Consider the following 26,984-nt stretch of genomic DNA (forward strand, 5'->3'; position numbering starts at 1 on the left):
AATGAGGAATTTGATCATCATGAAGACTTTGGTCCACTTGATGAATTTGATCTGGGGTTGCTTTTCTTCACTCGTGGTGTCATGACGACATTCACTTGAAGACCTTCCAAGATGCTTTTGGGAATCCAGATTTTCCACAAGGGTGGTCCATTCCTACAGTTAGTTCCAACATATCTAGCAAATACTTCACCACTCTGATTTTTGAATAGTTTACAATTGGAGTAAATGACTCATCAGATGAATATTAAGTTTCACATGCAAACTCTGATAGCATAGATGGATCAACAAGGGGTCCTTTTGCAGCAACCCATGAGCTTTTGGGATACTGCTTAGGTTTCTAGTATGACGCATCAACATTCAATTTTCTCTCAAACACAATACCCTCTTCCTAGGTTTTTGTTTAGAATCTGTTGTTTGAGCACATCACAAAGGGTTTGATGCCCTTTCAGGCTTTTGTAAATGCCTGTCACATACAATTCCTTCAAACCTGCATTTTCGTCAATTACATTTGTGCTTTCCTCAAGTGAGGAATTTATAACCAGATATATAGTTGAAGAATTTGTAGCACTAGAAGCATTTGAACTTTCAGGTGAAGAATTAGCAGATTCGCGTTTGATGCATTTCGAACATGGTGGAATGAATTCTTCTTGAGTGGTACTAATGTGTTGAGCAAGCAAAGAATCATTTTCACTTTGAAGATCATCATGACACGCCCTTAGTTTCTGAAGATCTTGCTTTATTTGAAGAAATTCATAAAAAGCTTCTCATGATGAGCCAATAGGGTGACATGACGATCCTGAAGACTATCAAACCTAGAATGAAGACTTTTGACATCATGAGTCAAGATTTCAGTCCCATTCATTTCCTCATTCAAATGGTTATCGTTTTTCAAGAGCAGTTTGTTGCTTAGTGGAAATATTAGAAAGCTTGTAGTAACTGGGTTTTTGATAGTCATCAGCTTCACATTTGCTAGAGTGGGAAGAGGAAGAGTGGTTGGGTACCTTGGAACCTTTTGCCATGGAGAATTAGGTGGGAGCAAGGTCATCTTCGCAGTCATCAGTTGTTGTTAACGTTGTCATTTTCTTCGAGGTCGAAGATGGACTTCTTGACGAATGTGGTAGCAACAATTAAGCTTGCCACACTAGACTCTGACTCATCTTCAGAACCTTATTCTTTCATCACACTCTTCAGATTCTTCCTCAGAATCCATTTCCTTGCTAATAAGAGCCCGAACCTTTCTGAACCTGTTCTTCTTGTGCGATGAGGATTTTGAGGATGAGGACTTCGAAGATTTCTTGTATTTCTTTGAGTCATCAGAACTGTCATCCTTGTATTTCTTCTTCTTCTATTCCTTCACCCAGCCAGGACAATCAGCAATATAGTGACCTGATTTCTTGCATTTATGGCAGGTTCTCTTCCTGTAGTCCTCAGATGAAGATTCTGATTTTCGCATATCACTTCTTGAAGACTTTACGAACTGGCCTCGTCTTGAGAACTTCTGGAATTTCCACACGAGCATAGCAAGTTCCTGACCATGTTCGTCAGGATCACCAAGGGTGCAATCACAGTCTTCTTCTTTAGATGTGGAAACCGCCTTTCCCTTCAGCGCATGAGGTCTTGCATACCTCGATCCATAGAGGTCTCTTTTCTCAGCTTGTTGGAATTCGTGAGTATTGAATCTCTCAAGAATATCAGCAGGATCTAGTTCCTTGTAGTTTGTTCGTTCTTGAATCATCAGAACAAGTGTATCAAATGAAGAACCTAGAGATCTCAGCAGTTTCTTCACCACCTCGTGGTCAGTGATGTCTTTGGCTCCAAAAGTGTGTAGCTCATTGGAAATATCAATGACGCGATCGAAGGTTTCCTGGCAGCTTTCATTATCAAGTCTCTTGAAACAGTTGAAGAGATTGCGAAGAACATCAAATCTAGAGTCACGTTGAGTGGACACTCCTTCATTGGCCTTGGACAACCTTTCCCAGATCTGTTTTGCATAACCGAAAGAACTCACTCTGCCGTACTCACCTTTGATCAGATGACCACATATGATATTCTTCGCTTGAGAGTCGAGTTGCTTGAATCCCTTCACATCAGCAGCATTGATAGTTTCAGACACAGTTGGAACACCTCTTTCCACCATAATACCAGAGATCGTTGTCAATTGCTTCAAGGTGCATGCACATCTTGTTCTTCCAATAGGGGAAGTCCTTCCCTTCGAAGGAATGTGTGACATCCCCGGATTATGCTATAGTAACCCCTTGTAATTAAGCTAGAGTAACATGAGGATTTAAGCTTATCCATTTTTCTAATCCAAGTATGATCACTGTTGGAATCAAACTTCGCTTCAACTTTCTTGCAATTGAAGTTATTTCAAGTGGATTTAAAAGTATTCCAAACCACTAAATAAAAATCATGTTTGGCTTGCAAATATTCTTTAAGTATTTGTCAAATTTAAACATAATTTTATCAAATACTTTACTCCCTCAAAACAATTAAACAGAGTGGAAAATAATTATTAAATGCCCTTTTGAATTATAAAATTTCAAATAATTTCAAAAGGCTTTCGAACTTTTTGTGTATGTGCCTTTTATTGCATTATAGTTATATTGGGCCATGTGGTTTATTTTACAAAAAGTATCTGTTGCTAATTTAAATAAAAATAGAAAGTTTTAAATAAAAAAGAAAACGAAAGCCCCCAGCCCAACCAGGCCTCGGCCCACTAGGCCAACTGGCCCAGCCGACGCCTATACCCCCCATTGGGAACCCTAGCCCCCACCCTATCGCCCCACTCCACCCCCCTCATGTCGCTCCTCCTCCCTCTCCTCTCGATCCAGATCGGATCAAGGCCGAGCCAGTGTCGCCCCGCGATGACCCATCAGCGCTGCTTCCTGCTCACGCTGGCCATCCCCACCGACGCCGGCCCTCCCGATCGTCGCCTCCGTGCTCAGCCACTCGCCCCTCGCCCCAGCCGCCCGTGCGGGCACCCGCACGCGGATGCCTCCGCGGCTAGTGCGGCCATGCGTCGACCCTTGCTCACCGTGCGACCGCGCTAGCCCACGCCGCGCTCGCCGCTGGAGCCCGCCCTCGCTGTTGCAGCTGGCCTCGCCCGTCCGACCACCGACGAGCCACCCTCCCCCCGCCCGATTTCCTCTCGCCTACCCGATGTGGTTAGTTGGGATTAATCGCCCCACTATCCCCCCGACTCAATATGAGAGGGGGCCCACGCCCCCTAAACGAATTAAAAAAAGTTTAAATAAGTAATTAAAATAACGAAATAACTAAATTAATTAATTAATTTGTGTAATTAAGTTTAATTAGCTTAATTAATATGTTAATAACTTAATAGCCTATGACATGTGGGCCGAGGGCCATTAGCACTAATTGCAATGGTTAGATTAATTAAAATAATTAATTTGTCTAATGAGACACACACATGTGGGTCCCGTGTTAAATTAACCTATTTTTATTAAGAATAAACATTGGTTAACCCTCTGTCTATGAGAGATGGGTCCCACTTGCTAGTTTCACGAGTTAAAGGCCTTGTTGACTTCTCATGTCAGCATGACATCATGTTGATGTCGTATTTGAATTATTGAATTAAACTAAATATGTTAAATTTTAGAATATTAATAAAACATAAAAAAATAATATAAAATAATATGTAATCCGGATGAAAATAATTTATACGTGAAAATTGATCAGTAAAATGAGACGAACGAGGATACGCTTTCCGATTGTATGTCACACATCCCTAGCATAGCGAACATGGAACTTTTTCATCGTTTTCGCATGTCCGGTAGTAGCTAGAGACCTGGGAAATATCGTCAGAATATTTTCCCGATCCGTCCATGACGTCTAGTACTGCGTTAGATCATGCCTAGCACTGCATATTGCCATGTCATTTATCGTGATGCATATGTCTGCTTTATATTTATTGTTTCTCCCCCCTCTTCTCTTCGGTAGACCCAAGACTAGCGTTGTTGTCGGGTATGACTACCCTCCTGACAACCAACCCTTTGCCGCAGAGCCACAAGGCAAGAAACCTCCCACATCATCCCTATATCGCCTATTCTTTCTCTCGCATGCTTGCATTAGATTTTGCTACTGTTGTAGATAGCTCATATTCACATGCATGGTCTGTTTTTATACACTTCTACATACTTTACTACAACTTCAAATGCTTAGTATAGGTGGCCCAATGATACCCATTGACCCCTTAGTCCCAGTTGCCCCTGCTTTTTCATCAAGTTTGATCTACTGATCGACGAGCCAAGACCCTTCACATCACTCACACCCCCCGTGTTGTACGACTCTATAGAGCTACTATCGAGTATCGAGAGGGATACCTCGATACATACTCCTGATGTTAGTTGTGTAGTATAGTTACCCGGCAGTGGTTTGCGGAGGGTGATTCCTCCTTCACCACCTCCAATAACGACTGGGTTGAACAACCCCTCAAGCATGGACCATCCAGGGTGATTCGTCACTGTTCGTCTTGACGGTTACATCGTTCAAAATCAATCAAGGGTGATACCTTGGATCCCTGTGTATTTTAGCCAAACAGTTAGTTGACCTTACGAGTGGGTACATGAAAGTTGTGTTGCGGGTGGATTCCCGCGTGGTTGTGATGAGGCGTGGCCGGGCAGTCTAGGCCCTTGCCACACATCCTCGAGACGGCGCGACGGGACCACATATCATGGATTGCAGATTGACGCCGCAGTGTTAATTAAAATGATAACAGATGTGCGTATTTGATCTGAGTTGCTCATAGACCTTTTCGCACTAACCTTAATGTGGGAGAAGTTATGGGTACTCGACGTCATGGTATAAACCGAAGCTCTTCACACGTCAGCAATTGAGCGGCGCACGCCCGAGTGGTCCACATAAGCATCGCCTTGTATAAGAGGTGCAAGGGCTAACATCGGCTGCCCGCTCCTTGTGCAGGGGCTCAAAGGGTGATGGTGACATGACCCCTCAGCGCTTAGGATTTAGACTAGCCGGCTGGCCTCTCTGTGGAGCCTAGGTAGGGCTACGACGTGTTGATGTTCCGAGGCCGGTCATGACCCTGGAAAGTGTATCTGGCCAGAGTTTATCAAGCGTGACAGGTAAGTTTGTGCATCCGTGCAGGGATGAAAATTAGCTATTCAGATAGCCGTGTCCACGATTACAAGATGACTTGGAATGGCATCCTGATCTAATACAACTACAAATGTTACTTAACTAGAATGTTTGCTCTCAGATTGCCTCCCTGCAGGGAGTCGAGGAAGAATCTCTGGGCGTGGCTTAATTAAATTTGCTACAATGATATGCCTATATAAATGTGTTATTGATTTACTGTCGTCTATTGCTGCAAGACACCTGATGATGCTAGTCTTTGATAGGACTGGTCCCTTCTCTCTATTTTCGCATTTCTCTAGTCAGTCCACATAAAACCCCCTTCGTTTGATACTGGTGCATACTTAGCATAGTTTTGATGTTAGTCTTGAGAGTACTTTGGATGAGTACTCATTATTTCTTTGCCCCCCCCCCTTTTCCCCTTGATACGATTGCCACGACTAGATGATGGAGCCCAGGAGATAGCATATCCCACCGACGATGTGTACTACCCCGACGGTGCCTACTACTACATGGAGGCCGCTCAGAACTAGGAGTAGTTCAGGAGGCCCCCTACAGGAGGCCTCGCCTCTTTCGATCTATGTATCTTTTGTGCTAGCCTTCTCTAAGGCATTTCCTTGTTTTATGTCTCTACTCAGACATTTGTGCTTCCACTGACTTGTGTGTATCTTGAGCTTCTGTATTCCAGCCCTCGAGGCCCCTGGCTTGTAATATGAAGCTTGTATGCTTTTATTTGTGTCTAGAGTTTTGTTGTGCAATCTTCCCGCGAGTCCCTAATCTTGGTCGTACGCATTGCGTGTATGTTTACCATATGTCAAAATCGGGGGCGTCACAAGTTGCTATTAGATCGCCTGCCTGTAGGTAGCCCCCTTTCCAACTCCTTGGCTGAAGTTAGGTCTAGTACTTGAAAAACTTCTACTAACATTGTTGTGTGGCTTACGGGCCCACATCTCAACCGGGTGGTATTAGAATCTTTTACTCCTCTTTTATACTCTGGATTTTGATTAGTCTTCCCTTTCGGGTTAATGGTTTTTGCTAACTCTAACATTAGGTTCTCGTAATCACATTAACCAGGAGATCTGCATTATCTACTATTGTTCTTCTAATAATCTATTACACACACTGTCATTTGACATCCTTAAACCTTGTTTTTAGATGCATCCCACAAGATAGATTGTACACCTCACTATGGTTATTGATGTGACTGGGTTCCTGGCTATCCTGGTCGACCTCTTCTCCAAGCTCGGATATCACTGGTACCCCGAGCACACTATGTACGAGGACTTCCACAAGTTCAACCAGGGGTAGTACCAGGCTGAGGTTCGCATCTACGATTGGGAGGACACCTCCACCAACAAGCTGCACACCTTATGTGGTGTTGGGGTGACAATCGACATGGCTACCATGATGTTGCCTACATCGCTATCACCCGCCTCCGTGGAGTGCACCCTAGCTTGGAGGGGACTGCATTCAGATACATCCCTTATGCTCCTTCTGGGGATGAGACTGGATCTAATCTCACAACCAACACTATCTCCGTTCCGGAGCGCAACGACCGATCCTACGCCGCTGTCTGTACCCCCTACATGAGTTGTCGCTACGACCCATAGGTTCTGTTGCAGTACACTGAGGAGATGGATCATGCTTTCTGAGCTTAGACTGTTGAGCTGTATGCCACTCGTACCCGTATTTATGACGCGATGTCACAATTACTTTGAGCACTCACTGCGAGGATCCATCCTGAGTAGATCCTCCACCCGCGCAGGATAGAGCTACCACCAGGCCTTCAGTGACTTGTTGTTGGAGGTTGTACCCATGCACTTGGACCTCTGCTCCCTGATTCGATGCAGTAACTGCACATGAATCACAATAGGATGCATAATCCTGCCCCTAGGTTCTTCTATCAGGGTCACCATCAGCTACACACATTTAGCTGGTGTCTCCGACATTGATGTAGCATTATCGCTATGTCTCATTGTTGTATCCCTCCACCTCGTGCCCACGTGCCGGTTTGTGAGTCCAGGTTATCGCCAAATTTCAAACTTGTAGTCGATGGTATATAGTCGAATTTATGTATGGGTCTGTATGTCGAACTTAACTATTATGAAGTATATATCGCATTTGCCTTTCTTTATGCTTGATTACTTCATGAATGATTCCATACCACCCCTGTTAAATTTTAGACATATAGTTAGACTAGTTGGCCGCCCAAGTGGTGTCGCAAACAATCCACCACCCCGCCCCCTGAATATATGGTTGGGATGGTCTAGCAGTTTGAACTGAACTACCAGTTTATGCAAGGGATCATGGACTAGTTCCCAAGGCCGAATCTGAACCAGCAGTAAGGCCTGACACTACCATACTTCTACCGCCTCAACCCTGTGATTTACCGCAGCTCAACTCAGCCTCTTGATGCTGATGATTGGCTCCATGACATTGCTTATGAGCTGGAGTGTGCCAATGTTTCCCCGGAGAGCTATGTCTACTTTGCGGCTTACTTCCTGAAGTGTCCCGCTGCTCAATGGTTGGATAGTCATGAGCGCTCATAGCATGTTGGAACTGTCATCACTTGGATGGACTTCCAAGCTACTTTCCATGCCTGCTACATTCCTCAGGGAATCATGGACCGAAAGAAGCGTGCGTTCCGCAACATTGTCCAGGGTAACAAGAAAGTGGTTGCTTATCAATGGGGTTTCTGCACTTATCCCGCTATGTTGAAGAAGACATTGCAACTGATGCTTGCAGATATGAGAAGTTCTGTGATGGCATGCACCCTGACATCAAGCTGGCAATCCTTGTTCATGACTATGCTAATTTCACCACCTTGGTGAACAAGGCCATTCAAGTTGAAACTGGTGTGCGGGAATACAAGGATATCACCAAGCACAACCGTGACATTAGCTCATCTTCGGGCTCATCTGCATAGAAGCGGAAGATCTGGATTTCCCATAACATGTACCATGCACCTGCTCCTGCTCCAAGGCTGTCCTATGTTGCAACTTGTCTGCCTCCTACACCAGCTAGGCAGCCGAGGCTTCCAGCTCCACCACCACGAGCTCCTCCTTCCCATCCTAAGGACAGGTTGTGTTTCAAGTGTGGTCGTCTAGGTCACCTGCTAGAGACTGCAGATAGAATCAGAATCAGCTAGCACTTCCCTCAACTAGGAGTGGCAACAATCAGAATCGCAATAACAATGTGAATCATGCTTACGTTCGTGGTAAGACCAACAACATTGAGATGGGTCAAGCTCAAGACCAGCCTACTACCGTGATAGGTACACTTCTCGTTAACTCAATATGTTCTTCTGTATTGTTTGATACAGGTGCATCACATTCCTTTATGTCAATTTTTTTTTTGCATGAATGCATGACATTAGAAGCGAAGAGATGAGCATTCCGATAGTGGTAAACACCCCCGCGGGCCAATGTCGAACCTCTGTGGTTTGCCCCAATGTTCCTGTTGAAATTGATAGATTTGAATTCCTTGCCTCTCTGATATTATTAAAGTTTTCCACCATTGACCTCATACTAGGAATGGACTTGTTGAAATCTCATACGGCTTCAATTTTTTGTACCACCAAAATCATCCACCTCCTACACCCTTCAAATGAATTAATAAGCTATCAAGCTCATCTCGTTTGAGATGCCGAAGCACGATGATAGGCCCTGAATGCTTTAAATGTGTCAACTCTTGAAGGGATCGAAAACATTCCAATTGTCCAGGAATTCCAAGATGTCTTTCCAGAAGAACTTCCAGGGATTCCCCCTGCTCGAGCTGTCAAGTTTGTCATCGAATTGGTACCCGGTACCACTGCTATCGCCAAGCGTCCTTATAAAATGCCACCACATGAACTCCTAGAACTTAAGCAAGAAATTACCAATTCGCTTTGCCTGGGTTTTGTTCGTCCAAATTCCTCTGCTTGGGGAGCACCTTCTCTCTTTGTTAAGAAGAAGGATGGACCAAATCATTTGGTTTAAGACTATCGTCCTATCAATGAGGCTACCATTCAAATCAAATATTCTCTTCCTCAGATAAATGATCTGTATGATGAACTTGTTGGTTCCTTAGTATTCTCTAAGCTCAACCTGAGGTTGGGATACCACCAGATCTATGTCCGCGAAGAGGATATCCCAAAAACCGCCTTCGTTACTTGATACCGTTCATACGAGTACACTGTCATGTCCTTCGACTTAACCAATGCATTGACAACCTTCTCTCGGTTGATGAATTATATATTCATGGACTACCTTGACAGATTCGTTGTTGTATATCTGGATGATATTCTGGTATATTCAAAGAATGAAGAAGAGCATGCTGAACATCTTCATCTCTCACTAGAAAAGAGTCAGGAGCATCAACTTTATGCAAAGTATCCCAAGTGTGAATTCTGGCTGGACGAAGTGACTTACCTTGGTCATCTGATCTCCAAGGATGGTACTGCGGTCAACCATGAACGAGTTTAGGCTATTCTTGACTGGACTCCCCCAAAGAATGTCAAGCAAGTCATAATTTTTCTCGGACTCGCTAGCGATTGTCGTTGATTCGTCAAGGACTTCTCCAAGATTGTTAAACCCTTAACTAGTCTGCTTCACAAAGGTGTTAAGTATGAGTGGACAGATAACTGTTAGGAAAACTTCCAAGCACCGAAGGACAAACTGACATCTTCTCCACTACTTGCTCCTCCGGATACTAAAAAGGATTTCATCATTTATTGTGATGCTTCTCGTCAAGGAATAGGTTGTGTCCTAATGCAAGAGATTAAAGTGATTGATTATGCCTCTCGACACTTGCGTGCTCGTGAAGAGAACTATCCAGTTCATGACCTCGAACATGTTGCAGTAGTACATTCACTGAAAGAGTGGTGACATTACCTACTTGGTTATCGTTGTGAGATCAACACCGATCATCAAAGTCTAAAGTACCTGTTTACTCAGCTAGATCTGAATCACCATCAACAGAGATGGATGGAGCGCATAGCAGATTTCGACTTCGGTATTTCTTATACACCTCACACTGCTAATGTAGTGGCTGATGCCTTGAGCTGCAAGTCGTACTACAACCACCCCCAGGTTCACAAGGTTCACGACCATCTTGAAGAGGAATTCCATAAGGTGAACCTCCATATTGTTCCTCAGGGTTATCTTGTTCCCCCTCCTGAAGATTCTTGCAAGATGAACCTCCGTGTTGTTAATCAGGATGCCCTCGGTAACCTAGTTGCTGAAGTAGATCTCATGTGCAGCGTCAAAACTATTCAAGTCTTTGACCCTGAAGTCGATATGATTAAAAGCTACCTGGTAGAAAATAAACCCTCTTGCTTCAATCTTGGTGATGATGGCGCCTTGTACTTCCAGGGTCGTCTTTACGTAGCTAGTAAGAGGGAAAACCTGAGAATGACTAGAAGGGTGATGAAAGAAGCTCATTATACACCGCTGTCTATTCATCCGGGTAGTACCAGGATGTACCAAGACATCCGTCAAATATTTTGGTGGTCAAATATGAAACAAAACATTGCCTGTTATGTTGCAGAATGTCATATTTGCGAGCAAATCAAAGCAGAACATGCAAATCCTGCTGGAACTCTGCAGCCTATCTCTATTTCTGAATGGAAATGGGACCATGTTGAAATTGACTTTGTCATTGGTTGTCCCAGATCACAGAAAGGGAAAGATGTCATTTTTGTTGTCATTGACCCACTGTTCAAAGTTTCACATTTTGTGGCCGTCAAAGAAACATTTACTACTAGTGAGCAAGAAGAGATATATATATATACATATATATATATATGTGTGTGTGTGTGTGTGTGTGTGTGTGTGTGTTTGCAGAATGGTTGCACTTCACGGTATTCTGTTGGCAATCAACTCGGACCATGGCGGCTTGTGCACTTCAAAATTCTGGAAAAGTTTTCACAAGGCCATGGGGACTCATTTGTCCTTTAGCACCGCATTTCACCGTCAATCTCAAGGACAAGTTAAATGAGTCAACCAAATTCTCGAAGACATGCTTCGATCTTGTTTCATTTCTTTCGGTAAGAAATGGAAGGAATCTCTCTCGTATGTCGAGTTCTCCTACAACAATAGCTATCAAGCTGGTCTGAAGATGCACCCCTTTAAGGTATTGTATAGACGAAGGAGTCAAACTCCTCTGAATTGGTTAGAAACTAGGGAACGATCCCTCTTTGTTCTGGATAAGATCCAACACGCTAAAGATCAAGTACGCATTATTCATGAGAATTTGAAGGCTGCTCAGTCTCGTCGGAAAAGTCGATATAACCGTCATCAACAAGATATGGACTATCAACCTGGCGAAAAGGCTTATCTTTGAGTCACGCCAACGAGAGGTGCACACCATTTTGGGATCAAGGGCAAGCTAGCTCGTCGCTATATTGGTCCATTCACTATTCTTGAAAGATGTGGGAAAGTGGCTTATCAGTTGGAGCTACCGGCGGACGTTTCTCAAGTTCACGATGTCTTCCATGTGTCTCACCTCCGCCGCTGCTTCAAGGATCCCATTCGAGCTGTGGATCAAGATATGCTTGAGCTGCAACAAGACCTCTCTTATAAAGAGCATCTAGTCCGCATTCTCGATCAGACTGAACGTCGGACTCGTCGCAAGGTCACCAAGCTCCTTAAAGTGAAGTGGTCAAATCATTCTCAAGATGAAGCCGCTTGGGAACGCGAGGATCATCTACGAGATGAATACCCCTAGCTTTTTCCTTCTACCTCTTAATTCTCGGGATGAGAATTTCGTATAGTAGGGAGAGTTGTGACATCCCCGGATTATGCTACACTAACCACTTGAAATTAAACTACACTAACATGGGTATTTAAGCTAATCCATTTTGCTAATCCAATTATGATTAGTGTTGGAATCAAACTCCGCTTCAATTTTCTTGCAATTCAAGTTATTTCAAGTTGATTTAAAATTATTGCAAACCAGTAAATAAAAATCATGTTCTCGATGCAACTATTCTTTAAGTATTTTTCAAATTGAAACCAACATTTTAAAATTCTTTAGTGCCTCAAAAAAATTAAAACAAAGGGCAAAACAATTATTAAATGCCCTTTTAATTATAAATTTCAAATATTTTAAAAAGGCTTTCGAACTTTTTGTGTCTCTGCCATTTATTGGATTATAATTATTTTGGGCCATGTGGTTTATTTTACAAAAAGTATTTGTTGCTAATTTAAATAGAAACACAAACTTTTAAAAAGAAAGTTTTAAATAAAAATAAAACAAAAGCCCCCCGGTCCAATTAGGCCTCAGCCCACTAGGCCAACCGACCTAGCCGGCGCCTATACGCCCCCGTTGAGAACCCTAGCCCCTACATAGTTGCCCCACTCCCCCACGTCCCTCCTCCTCCCTCTCCTCCTGATCCATATCAAATCGGGGTCGAGCGTGTGCCGCCCCACGCTGCCCCACCGGTGCTGCTCCCCGCCAACGTCGGCCCTCTCCACAGGCGCCCCATCAGCCCTACGCATTTTCGCCCACCCGCTTGCCCGTCGCCATAGTCGCCCGCGCGCGCACCCGCACATGCACGCCTCCACGACCACCATGGCGCCTGCACCGGCCCTTGCTCGTCGCACGCCCGTGCTAGCTCACGCTATGCTCGCCGCTCGCCCCCCCCTCGCCGATGCGGCTGGCCTCACCGGTCCGGCCGCCGATGAGTCCCTCCCCCCACGCGCCCGATTGCCTCTCATCGGGGCAATGTGATTAGTGGGGATTAAGCCACCTACTAACCCCGCTACTCAATAAGAGAGGAAGGACACACACCCTAAACGAATTAAAAAGTGTTTAAATAAGTAACTAAGATAAATAATTAGCTTAATTGACTAATTAGGGTAATTACCATTAATTACCTTAATTAATCTATTGTTAACTTAATAGCCTATGACATGTGGGCCAAGGTCCATTAGGACTAATTGCACGGGTTAGATTAATTAAAATAATTAATTTGTCTAATGGGACACACACATGTGGGTTCCCGTGCTAAATTAACTTGTTTTAATTAAGAATAAACATTGGTTAACCATGTGTCTATGACACATGGGTCCCACTTGTCAGTTTGACCACTCAAATGCTGTGTTGAGTGCTGATGGCAACATGACATCATGTTGATGTCGTATTTGAATTATTGAATTAAATTAAATCTGTTTGATTTTAGAATATTAATAAAACTTTAAAAATAAATATAAAATAATTTGTAATCCGGATGAAAATAATTTATAAATGAAACTTGCTGAGAAAAATGAGACGAACCTCGATACGCTCTCGGATCGTGTGTCACGCGTCCCTAGCATAGCGAACATGAAACTTTTCCATCGTTTTCGCCTATCCGGTAGTAGCCAAAGATGTGGGAAATCTCGTGAGATATTTTCTCGATCCGTCCATGACGTCTAGTACTGCGTTAGATCATGCCTAACACTGCATATTTCCATGTCATCCATCATGATGCATCTGTGTCCTTTATATTTATTGTTTCTTCCCCTCTTCTCTCTGGTGGACCCCGAGACTAACGCTGCTGCCGGGTATGACTACCCTCCTGACGACCAGCCCTTTTCCATAGAGCAACAAGGCAAGCAACCTCCTTCACAATTCCTATATTGTCCATTCTTTCTCCCTCATGCTCGCATTAGATTTTGTTACTATTGTAGATAGCTCCGATTCTCATGCATAGCCTACTTTTGATACACTTCTATATACTTTACTAAACTTTAAATGCTTAATATAGGTGGCTTAGTGATCATCATTGACCCCTTAGTCCGAGTTTCCCCTGCCGTTTCATCTAGTCTCGATCTACTTATCAACGAGCCAAGACCCATCACATCACTCAGACCCCCTTGTTGTACGACGCTGCAAAGCTACTATCGAGTACCGAGGGTGACACCTCGATAAATACTCCTGATGTTAGCTCTATAGTGTAGTTAATCGGGGGTGGTTTACGCAGGGTAATTCCTCCTTCACCACCTCCGATAACGACTCTGTCGAACAAACCCTCAAGCGTGGACCATCGAGGGTGATTCCTTCCTCGTCGCCTTGATGGTTACACCATTCAGAATCCATCGAGGGTGATACCTCAGATCCCTCTGATGTTATAGCCACACAGTTAGTTGACCTTACCAGTGGGTACATGAAAGGTGTTTTGCGGGTGGATTCCTCCGTGGTTGTGGCAAGGCGTGACCGGGCAGTCTAGGCCCTTTCCACACATCCTCGAGACGGGGCGACGGGACCACATATCATGGATTGTTGATCGTTGATGCAGTGTTAATTAAAATGCTAATGAGATTTGGGTATTTGATCTGAGTTGGTCATAGACCTTTTTGCACTAACCTTCACGTGGGAGAAGTTATGGGTACTCAACGTCGTGGTAACGGCCTAAGCTCTTCACATGTTAGCAATGGAGCAGCGCGTGCCCGAGTGGTTCGCGTAAGCATCTTCTTGTATAAGAGGTGCCAGGACTAACATCGGCCGCCCACACATCATGTAGGAGCGCAAAGGGTGATGGGCCCATGACCCTTGCGTGCTTAGGATTTAGACCGTTGGGCTGGCCTCTCTATTGAGCCTAGGTAGGGATGCGACGTGTTGATGTTCCGAGGCCGGGCATGACCATGAAAGTGTGTCCGGCCATAGTTTATCAAGCGTGACACGTAAGTTAGTGCACCCCCTGCAGGGATGAAAATTAGCTATTCAAATATACGTGCCCATCGTTACAGGATGACTTGCAATCGTATCCTGATCTAAGACAACTACAACTGTTACTTAGCTGGAATGGTTGCTTCGAGATAGCTTCCTCGGACGGAGTCAAGGAAGAATCTCTAGGCGTGACTTAATTAAATTTGCTGCAATGATATGACTATATAAAGGTGTTATTGATCTACTCTCACCTATTATGCAAGACACCTGATGATTCTAGTCTTCGATAGGACTAGTCCCTTCTCTCTATTCTCACATTGATGCAGTCAGTCCACATACAACCCACTTCCTTTGATACTCGTGCATATTTAGCATATTTCTGATGTCACGCTTGCGAGTACTTTGGATGAGTACTCACCACTGCTTTGCTCCCCTATTCCCCTCGATATGATTGTCGCGACCAAATGATGGAGCCGAGGAGATGTCGTATCCCGCCGACGATGTCTACTACCCCGACGGTGCCTACTACTACGTGGAGGCAGCTGATGGCGAGGACTAGTTCAGGAGGATCCCAGGCAGGAGGCCTTGCCTTTTTTGATCTATGTGTAATTTTTGCTGGCCTTCTCTAAGGCTTTTCCATGTTTTATGTCTGTACTCAGATATTTGTTCTTCCTCTAACTCGTGTGTTTCTCGATCTTCCTTATTCAAACCCTCAAGGCCCCTGGCTTGTAATATTAAGCTTGTATGCTTTTATTTGTGTCTAGAGTTGTGTTGTGCTATCTTCCCGTGAGTCCCTAATCTTGGTCGTGCACATTGCGTTTATGTTTAGTTTACGATCAAAATTGGTTGCGTCATAGCAGGACAACCTGCAGTGACCATGATCATCCATGCGATTGACATAACTAAAACTCTAGGTAGTTAAACATAAATCACACAAAACGAGGGATTACCTTAGTGTGATACCAATTGAAACTGTGTTATATCGACTAGAGGTGTATGAATAGGCGATTTTTATAAATTCGTCATTGAGGAAACTCCTTGTGAGGAAAGTCCCCAGTCACGAACTACGTGCAGCGGAATAAATATTCAGGCAAGCATGCAACACAACAATATCATAGTCTTCAAAGTGTAATTAAATGTTCGGTTTGCATAAGTAGCGTGTTGAGGATAAGCAGGTGAAGAACAAGTTAAGTGAATAATTTGGGGTGAGGAAATTGACAAAGTCTTCAATCAAATTCTTGAAAGAGTAACAATTAAAATCATCAACATACAACTGAGGACAGGAAAGGGCTTAGGAATTACAACTAGGTGCTCGATGAAGACAATGGTTTGATGACCCAGTTCCAACTGTTGTGACAGTCGTATGTTTGGTTTGGAGTGGCTTGGTATTTATACCAAAGGACACATAGTCCCGGGACACATGGTCCTTACAGTATTCTCCCCTAGCTAAGGACACACAGTCCCAGGACACACAATCCTTACAATATTCTCCCCTAGCTAAGGACAAACAATCCTCACCCAACACTCGTGGTAAGTCTTGAGGAAAGACTTCCGAGAGCTTGTATTTCTTCACAAAAAACAACACCAGGGTAGTTGTGCTGAAAACAACGTCAGTCCGGGTTAGTTCTAAATAAATCATATAAAGTGCAAAGAAACCATATAGAAGTATTGTAAACATAGGAAAACATGGCATGGATACTTCATAAATTATCGATACATTGGATACGTATAAGCTTCCCCAAGCTTAATTCCTACTCGTCCTCGAGTAGGTAAATGATAAAACAAATAATTTATGAAGTGAGTATGCTAGCATAATGCATAAGTTTGATCAATGATAATTTCAATCAGTTTTCCTAGCATCATAACAACAACTTTCCGAGAAAACTCATCATGATAAAGTAGCAACCAATTCACATGTTATGGTTCAAACAATGAACTCTCTTGAAACTTAACAACCCATGTTCTTACTCACCAAACAATTGCAATTCAACTTATTCTCAACAAAGTCTAAGTAAGAGCTCTACATACTCAATCATCATATAGTATTCTATGATTGCTATTACTCAAAGCATATTTTCGAACAAATGGCATCCATCAAACATAGAGAAAGATAGGGGCTTCCATCATATAGTTCCGCCTCCCAACTCATTTGTCATAGAGATAATTGTCAACAATAATAAGTCATGATCAAATATATTTGACTGTCCATATGTGCCTAGATCTTTCCCCACCACATGATGCTTGCCAACTAGAGAATAATTGAGGCTGAAATGACAATGCATACTATTGACTCTTGCATAAAAGCAAATATTGAAAGGTAAAAGATAGGCCCTTCACAAAGGGAAGCACAAGTTGTCATGTGCTTTTTGGTTTTGTATGCACAATCCCTTAATGCAAAAGAATGTCACATCATATTGCCTCTTCTCATAGAAACCTTTATTATGTAGTCCATCGCTTTTATTACTTTGCCATCAAAAGTTCGTACAATGCTCAATTTTCTCTTACACTAAATGATCAAATACATTTAGAAGCAATTTTGATTGCGTTTTTGCATCGATGACAACTTACTTGAAGGATCTTATTCAATCCATAGGTAAGTATGGTGGACACTCATGGCAAGAAACTGGGTTTAAGGGTTTTTGGATGCACAAGTAGTATCTCTACTTAATATGAATTTTTGTCCTCATGGCAAAAGATCCTAAGAAAACACCACATGTCGGAGGATCCACAATAATATAACTTCTATGTAAATATACACAACCATAACTCATTACGTTGTCATCCTTGTCCAATTTCAACTAATTTACTCAAGTTTGAAAATAATTAAAGGGTATTCACAATCATAGAAGATGTCCAAGATAATATATTTATATGTGAAAGTTCTCTTCCTCAATCATTCATAAATTGCTTGTATGACCGATACGTCTCCAACGTATCTATAATTTTTGATGGTTTCATGCTATTATCTTGTCAAACTTTGGATGTTTTGTATACCTTTTATATATTTTTTGGGACTAACTTATTAACTCAGTGCCAAGTGCCAGTTCCTGTTTTTTCTGTGTTTTGACCCTTTTCAGAGGAGGATTTTAAATGGAGTCCAAACGGAATGTAACTTCCAAACATATTTTTTGTGAAACAGAAGACGATCGAGAGACTTGAGAACCAAGGAAGAGGGTCACCAAGGACCCCACAAGCCCCCTAGCCGCAGCTAGGGGGGCCCACGCCTCCCAGGCTTGTGGGCTCCCTGGGCCTCCTCTTCCCTAGGTCTTTCGCCTATATATTCCCTAAAATCCCAAAAAAGATCACGAGAGCCATGAAAACACTTTTCCGCCTCCGCAAGCTTCGTTCTCCGCAAGATCCCATCTGGGGCACGTTATCGTGCCCTGCCGGAGGGGGGATTCGGATTCGGAGGGCTTCTTCATCAACACCATGACCTCTTCAATTATGCGTGAGTAGTTCACCATAGACCTATGGGTCCATAGCTAGTAGCTAGATGGCTTCTTCTCTCTCTTGGATCTTCAATACAAAGTTCTCCATGATCTTCATGGAGATCTATCCGATGTAATCTTCTTTTGCGGTGTGTTTGTCGAGATCCGGTGAACTATGGATTTATGATCAGATTATCAATGAATCTTATTTGAGTTTCTTCTGATCCCTTATATGCATGATTTCATATCCTTGTAATTCTCTTCGAGTTGTGTGTTTTGTTTGGCCAACTTGATATATGATTCTTGCAATGGGAGAAGTGCTTGGTTTTGCGTTCATATCGTGCGGTGACCTCACCCAGTGACAGAAGGGGTAGCGAGGCACGCATCATGTTGTTGCCATCAAGGGTAAATAGATGGGGTTTTCATCATTGGTTTGATTTTATCCCTCTACATCCTGTCATCTTGCTTAAGGCGTTACTCAGTTCGTCATGAACTCAATACACTAGATGCATGTTGGATAGCGGTCGATGTGTGGAGTAATAGTAGTAGATGCAGAAAGTATCGGTCTACTTGTATCGGGCGTGATTCCTATATGTATGATCATTGCCTTAGATATCATCATGACTTTGCGCGGTTCTATCAATTGCTTGACAGTAAATTGTTCACCCAGCGTAATATTTGCTATTTTGAGAGAAGCCTGTAGTGAACTCTATGGCCCCCCGGGTCTACTTCACATCATATTTTCAGCCTTACACTTTTACTTCATTGCACTTTCAGCCTTCAGTTCTCACTTTGCGATCAATCTTGATGGGATTGACAACCCCTTTATAGTGTTGGGTGCAAACTCTTTTGTGTTTGTGCAGGTACTCTAGACTTGACGCGATTCTCCTACTGGATTGATAACTTGGTTCTCAAACTGAGGAAATACTTACTGCTCCTGTGCTGCATCGCCCTTTCCTCTTCAAGGGAAAAACCAACGCAAGCTCAAGAGATGACAAAAGATTTCTGTCGCCTTAGCAGAAGAATATCTAGCACCGTTGACGGGGAGGATCAATTCAAGAACTCATCCAAGTAAGTGTCGCAAAGTCATCTCTTGCATTTACTTTTTTGCCTCTCGTTTTCCTCTCCCCCACTTCTGAAAAACAAAAAATTTCAAAAATATTTGCCCTTTTCTTCGTTTGTCTTTTTTTCGTTTGCCTTTTTTGGTCGCCCTTTTCTCTCGCTTGCTTTCTATTCACATGTGTGCTTGTTTGCTTGCTGAAGTCACCATGACTGAAAACACCAAATTTGTGACTTCTCGAATACTAATAATAATGATTTTATTAGTACTCCGATTGCTCCCGCCACTACTGCGGAATCATACGAAATCAATGGTGCTTTGCTGAATCTTGTTATGAAAGAGCAATTCTCCGGCCTTCCTAGCGAAGATGCCGCATCCCATCTTAATACCTTCATTGAGCTTTGAGATATGCAAAAGAAGAAAGATGTGGATAATGATGTGATTAAATTGAAGCTTTTTCCGTTCTTGTTGCGAGATCGAGCAAAAACTTGGTTTTCATCTTTGCCCAAAAATAGTATTGATTCTTGGAACAAGTGCAAAGATGCTTATATATCCAAGTATTTTCCGCCGGCTAAGATTATCTCTCTCCTTAATGATATCATGAATTTTAAGCAACTTTACCATGAACATGTTGCACAATCTTGGGAGAGGATGAAATTGATGATTAGAAATTGTCCTGCTCATGGCTTGAGTCTTTGGATGATTATACTAATCTTTTACGCTGGCTTGAATTTCGCTTCTAGAAATATCTTGGACTCTGCCTCAGGTGGAACGTTCATGGAAATCACGTTAGGAGAAGCTACAAAACTCCTAGACAATATCATGACGAACTACTCTCAGTGGCACACTGAAAGGTCACCTACTAGTAAAAAGGTACACGCTATAGAAGAAATTAACTCATTGAGTGCTAAGATGTATGAGTTAATGAATTTGGTTGCTAGTAGAAGTTCTCCTTTAGATCCTAATGACATGCCCTTGTCTTCCTTGATTGAGAGTAGCAACGCTAGCTTGGACGTTAATTTTGTTGGTAGGAATAATTTTGGCAACAACAATACTTTTAGAGGAAACTATGTTCCTAGGCCTTTCCCTAGTAACTCCTCTAATAACTTTGGCAACTCCTACAACAATACAAATGGAAAATACAATATATTACCCTCTGATCTAGAGAGTAATATCAAAGAGTTTATCAACTCGCAAAAGATTTTCAATGCGTCCATAGAGGAAAAACTACTCAAAATTGACGATTTGGCTAGGAGCGTTGATAGAATGTCTAGTGATATTGATGCTTTGAAAATTAGATGTGCTCCTCCCAAGATCAATATGGATGAAACTTTCAAAGCTATGCATGTTTCCATGAGTGAGAGCAAAGAAAGAACCGCTCAAATTCGTGCTAGACATGAATGGCTTAAAAAGGTGTGTTCTCGTGATGAGAATCACGAAGATCTTAAAGTTCTTGGTGTGACTCCCATTGAATCTTTGTTTTCTTCTGCCAAACCTAATGATGATGGGTCTGGATATGAATCCACTTTGGTTGAAAAACTCCCCAATGATTCGGAGCCCATCTATCTTGATGCTAAAAGCATTGGAAGTGGAGTAGAAGATACTAAAACTTTGAGTAGTAATGAAATTAATACTTTGGATTTCAAGCAATTCAATTATGATAGTTTCTCCTTGATTGAATGCATTTCCTTCATGCAATCCATGCTAAACTCTCCACACGCTTATAGCCAAAACAAGGCCTTTACCGATCATATCGTCGAAGCTATGATAAAATCTCTTGAAGAGAAACTTGAATTGGAAGTTTCTATCCCTAGAAAGCTTCAGGATGAGTGGGAACCTACTATCAAAATCAAAATCAAAAACTATGAATGCAATAATTTGTGTGATTTGGGTGCTAGTGTTTCCGTGATTCCAAAGTGTTTATGTGATGTTCTGGGTTTTAATGAGATTGAGGAGTGTTGTCTTAATTTAAATCTTGCGGATTCTACTGTCAAGAAACTCATGGGAAGGATCAATGATCTTCTTGGTATTGCAAATAGGAACTATGTACCCGTGGATTTCATTGTGCTTGACATTGATTGCAATCCTACATGCCCTATCATTCTTGGTAGACCTTTCCTAAGGACTATCGGTGCTATCATCGATATGAAGGAAGGGAATATTAGATTTCAATTTCCTTTAAATAAGGGTATGGAACACTTTCCTAGAAAGAAAATAAGATTAACTTATGAATCCATGATGAGGTCTACTTATGGTTTGAGCACCAAAGACGACGATACGTGATTCTATCGCTTTATGCCTAGCTAAGGGCGTTAAACAATAGCGCTTGTTGGGAGGCAACCAATGAATTTATCTTTTTCCTTCTGCTTTGTTGCGTCCACACCATCATAATTTTGTTATGATTGTGTCTTTTGTGTTTCCTTTTGTGTTTGAGCCAAGCAAAACCTTTATGACTAGTCTTGGTGATGGTTGTTTGATCCTGTTGGAAAAATATAGAAACTTTTCGCTCACGAAATGATTTTTTATTTTTATTCAGAAAGAGTTTTTGAGTTGATTCTTCTTGCTGTTGGTTTATATGACTTTTTCCCATGAAGTAGTAATTGTTCAGAATTTTTTAGGTACCAGAACTATACGAAGTATATAGATTGCTACAGACTGGTCTTTTTTTGACAGATTCTGTTTTTGTTGAGTTGGTTGCTTGTTTTGATGAAACTATGGATAGTATAGGGGGGTACTAGCCATGGAAAAGTGCGAATACAGTAATCTAACACCAATATAAATAGAAATCAAGATTGCTACAGTACCTAAAGAGGTGGTAGTTTGTTTTCTTGTGCTAATGATATCACGAGTTTCTGTTTAAGTTTTGTGTTGTGAAGCTTTCAAGTTTTGGGTGATGTTCTCATGGACAAAGGGATAAAGAGTGGAAAGAGCTCAAGCTTGGGGATGCCCAAGTCATCCCAAGCCAAACTCAAGGACACCAAAAAGCCTAAGCTTGGGGATGCGTCGGGAAGGCTTGCCCACTTTCGTCTTCAATCCATCGATAACATTACTTGGAGCTATATTTTTATTCACCACATGATATGTGTTTTTCTTGGAGCGTCTTGTATCATAGGAGTCTTTTCTTTTTGTTGTGTCACCATCATCATAGTTGCACACCTTTTGAGAGAGACATGCACTCATCGTGATTTTGCTAGAATGCTCATCGTGCTTCACTTATGTCTTTTGAGCTAGATAATTTTGCTCTATGTGCTTCACTTAGATCGCTTAGAGCACGACGGTGTGTGACTTGGTAGTTGGCATGTGCTATGAAAGTAGTCCCAAAGGTGATAGGTACCCAAAGAGGATACAAAAACCTCCATCTTCATGTGCATTGACTAGAAAGAGAAGTTTTGATTCCTCTCAGTTAGTTTTGAGACATGGATTTGTTAATCTTAAGAGTTATGTTAGTAGGGTGTTGTGAATCTAGAAATAATTGTGTTGAAGTTAGTGATTCTTGTAACATGCACGTATGGTGAACCGCTATGTTAGGAAGTCGGAGCATAATTGATCTATTGGTTGTCATCCTTTGTGTTGCGGTCGGGATCGCGCGATGGTTAACACCTACCAACCCTTCCCCTAGGAGTATGCGTTTAGCACTTTGTTTCGATTACTAATAAAAACTTTCGCAACAAGTATGTGAGTTCTTCATGACTAATGTGAGTCCAGGGTATAGATGCACTTTCACCTTCCACCATTGCTAGCCTCTCTAATATTGCGCAATTTTCACCGGTGCACAAACCCACCATATTCCTTCCTCATAACAGCCAGCATATATACCTACCTACTATGGCATTTTCATAGCCATTCCGAGATATATTGCCATGCAACTCCCACCGTTCCGTCTCATGACTTGTGCCTTCACTCTCATATTACCATTGCATGATCTTAAGGTAGCTAGCGAGATGTTTCAACGTCATACGCCAAGCTAGATCGTTGCACATCCCGGTACACTGCCGGAGGCATGTCCTATAGAGTCATCATCGTTCTGAGCTTTGAGCTGTTAGTAAATAAAAGTTTGACGATCATCATTATTAGAGCATTGTCCCATGTGATGAAATAAAAAATAGAGGCCAAAGTTGCCCAAAAAAAAGAGGCCATAGAGCCCAAATAATAAAAAGAGAAAAAGAGAGAAGGGACAATGCTACTATCTTTTTCCACACTTGTGCTTCATAATAGCACCATGTTCTTCATGATTGAGACCCTCTCGTTTCGTCACCACCATATGCTAGTGGGAATCTTTATTATATAACTTAGCTTGTATATTCCAATGATGGGCTTCCTCAAAATTGCCCTAGGTCTTCGTGAGAAAGCAAGTTGGATGCACACCCACTAGTTCTCCTTTTGAGCTTTCACATACTTATAGCTCTAGTGCATCCTTTGTATGGCAATCCCTCCTCATTCACATTGATATCTATTAATGGGCATCTCCATAGCCGTTTGATACGCCGAGTCAATGTGACCATCTCCTCCTTTTTTGTCTCACAACCACCACCACACTCTATTCCACCTATAGTGCTATATCCATGGCTCACGCTCATGTATTGCGTGATAGTTGTAAAAGGTTTGAGAAAGTAAGAGTGCAAAAACAATTACTTGGCCAATACCGGGGTTGTGCATGATTTACATTAGTTGTGTGGGGATGATGGAGCATAGCCAGACTATATGATTTTGTAGGGATAACTTTCTTTGGCCTTGTTATTTCGAAAGTTCATGATTACCTTGCTAGTTTGCTTAAAGTATTATTGTCTTCATGTCAACAGAAAACTATTGTTTTGAATCTTATGGATTTGAACATTCATGTCACATGAAAGAAGTTACAAAGTACAACTATGCTAGGTAGCATTCCAAATCAAAAATTCAGTCTTTATCACTTCCCTACTCGAGGACAAGCAGGATTTAAGCTTGGGGATGCTTGATACGTCTCGAACGTATCTATAATTTTTGATGGTTTCATGCTATTATCTTGTCAAACTTTGGATGTTTTGTATGCCTTTTATATCTTTTTTGGGACTAACTTATTAGCTCAGTGCCAAGTGCCAGTTCTAGTTTTTTTCCGTGTTTTTGACCCTTTTCAGAGGAGGATTTTAAACGGAGTCCAAACAGAATGAAACTTCCAAAATGATTTTTTCCGAAACAGAAGACGATCGGGAGACTTGAGAACCAAGGCAGAGGGTCACCAGGGACACCACAAGCCCCCTAGACGTGGCCAGGTGGGCCCGCGCCTCCAAGGCTTGTGGGCTCCCTGGGCCTCCTCTGCCCTAGGTCTTTCGCCTATATATTCCCTAAAATCCCAGAAAAAATCAGGAGAGCCACGAAAACACTTTTCCGCCACTTCAAGCTTCTGTCTCCGCAAGATCCCATATGGGGAACGTTCCGGTGCCCTGTCGGAGGGGGATTCGGATACGTAGGGGTTCTTCATCAACACCATGACCTCTCCGATGATGCGTGAGTAGTTCACCATAGACCTACGGATCCATAGCTAGTAACTAGATGACTTCTTCTCTCTCTTGGATCTTCAATACAAAGTTCTCCATGATCTTCATGGAGATCTATCCGATATAATCTTCTTTTACGGTGTGTTTGTCGAGATCCGATGAATTCTGGATTTATGATCAGATTATCTATGAATCTTCTTTGAGTTTCTTCTGATCTCTTATATGCATGATTTCATATCCTTGTAATTCTCTTCGAGTTGTGGGTTTTGTTTGGCCAACTTGATCTATGATTCTTGCAATGGGAGAAGTGCTTGGTTTTGGGTTCATACCGTGAGGTGACCTCACCCAATGATAGAAGGGGTAGCAAGGCACGCATCATGTTGTTGCCATCAAGGGTAAAAAGATAGGGTTTTCATCATTGGTTTGAGTTTATCCCTCTACATCATGTCATCTTGCTTAAGGCGTTACTCTGTTCGTCATGAACTCAATACACTAGATGCATGCTGGATAGCGGTCGATGTGTGGAGTAATAGTAGTAGATGCAGAAAGTATCGGTCTACTTGTCCCGGACGTGATGCCTATATGTATGATCATTGCCTTAGATATCGTCATGACTTTGCGCGGTTCTATCAATTGCTCGACAGTAATTTGTTCACCCACCGTAATATTTGCTATTTTGAGAGAAGCCTCTAGGGAACACTATGGCCCCCGGGTCTAGTTCACATCATATTTTCAGCCTTACACTTTTACTTCGTTGCACTTTCTGCCTTCAGTTCTCACTTTGCAATCAATCTTGAAGGGATTGACAACCCCTTTATAGCGTTGGGTGCAAGCTCTTTTGTGTTTGTGCAGGTACTCTGGACTTTACGCAGGTACTCGGTTCTAAAACTGAGGGAAATACTTACTGCTCCTGTGCTGCATCGCCCTTTCCTCTTCAAGGGAAAAACCAACGCAAGCTCAAGAGACGATAGAAGATTTATGTCGCCGTAACAATGACCAATATTGTGATGTCAAGCTTCAAAAGATTTCACTTCCTATACCCAATGTGAATCTACTACTAGTCATGACATGAACATATAATTTCGACTTCATGGTATTCAATAATATACTCATAGGATCTAAGTGAAGCACAAGAACAAACAATCAAAATACCCTCAAAAGATATAAGTGAAGAACAATGAGTAGATAAAAAATCAAGTAGCTATGTGCGGACTCTCTCTCAATAAAGATTTTCAGATTTGATAATTTTATTCAAATAGAAAACTAAACAAAAATGTATTCCAAATATAGCACATATCATGTGGACAAGTAAAAATTTAGGCTCAACATAGGCTAACCGATAGTTGTTGATGAAGAGAGGTGGCATGTGCAACATCCCCAAGCTTAGATGCTTGAGACTTCTTGAAATATTTACTTGGGGTGCCTTGGTCATCCGTCAGCTTGAGCTTTTGTGTCTCCATAATTCCTCACATATCATAGTTTCACCTAAGCCTCAAAAACTTCACCCATACAAAACTTGAAAAGAACTTGTGAGATAGGTTAATACACATAAAAGTAAATCAAATCTTCATGTACTACCAAGACAAGTTGCATAATAATTTTCAAACATTAGGTACTGTATACTATCATTTCCACTATTTATATCTACCAATATAAGCCATGGAAACTATAGGATATGTAGATAACGAAACTATGACAACAATCTGTCCAAACACAATAGTGTGTAGTAATCTATATAAAAAGTGTACTTCTGTATATCCAATTAATTTGAAACTTTAGGACATGATAAATAATTTGTATGACGGTATTGTTTAAACAATTTAGAAACTTTCACGTTCTATTAAAATATGATAATTCAAATACTACAGAAAAAGTTTCTGTTTTTGTACAACACACATCACACATGTAATTCAAGTATTCTAAATGCCATTCTTGGAACTTTTTATTGAAAATAAGATTATAAATAACATATAAGTGAAAGTGCATTATACTGACTATAGAGGGGGTGAATAGGCAATTTTAATAAATGTCGGTGAATACTCACAACATATGCCATAGGTAGTCTAAAGTAGGTGAGAACCGAAGGGACAAAGGTGGGCGCTGGGAACGAGATTGGTACACGCATGGGACGCACGATGTACCCAGGTTCAGGGCTCTCCATAGAGATAATACCCCTAATCCTGCCGGAGTGTTGATGTATAGGACCATAGTACAATGTCGCTCCTGGAGCTGTGTTGGGAGGAGGAAGAGGGGAGCAGTCGGCTCGTCTCTACCTCTCTC

The sequence above is a fragment of the Hordeum vulgare genome, chromosome 4H (assembly GCF_904849725.1).
Source record: "Hordeum vulgare subsp. vulgare chromosome 4H, MorexV3_pseudomolecules_assembly, whole genome shotgun sequence".
NCBI classification, from domain to species: Eukaryota; Viridiplantae; Streptophyta; class Magnoliopsida; order Poales; family Poaceae; genus Hordeum; species Hordeum vulgare.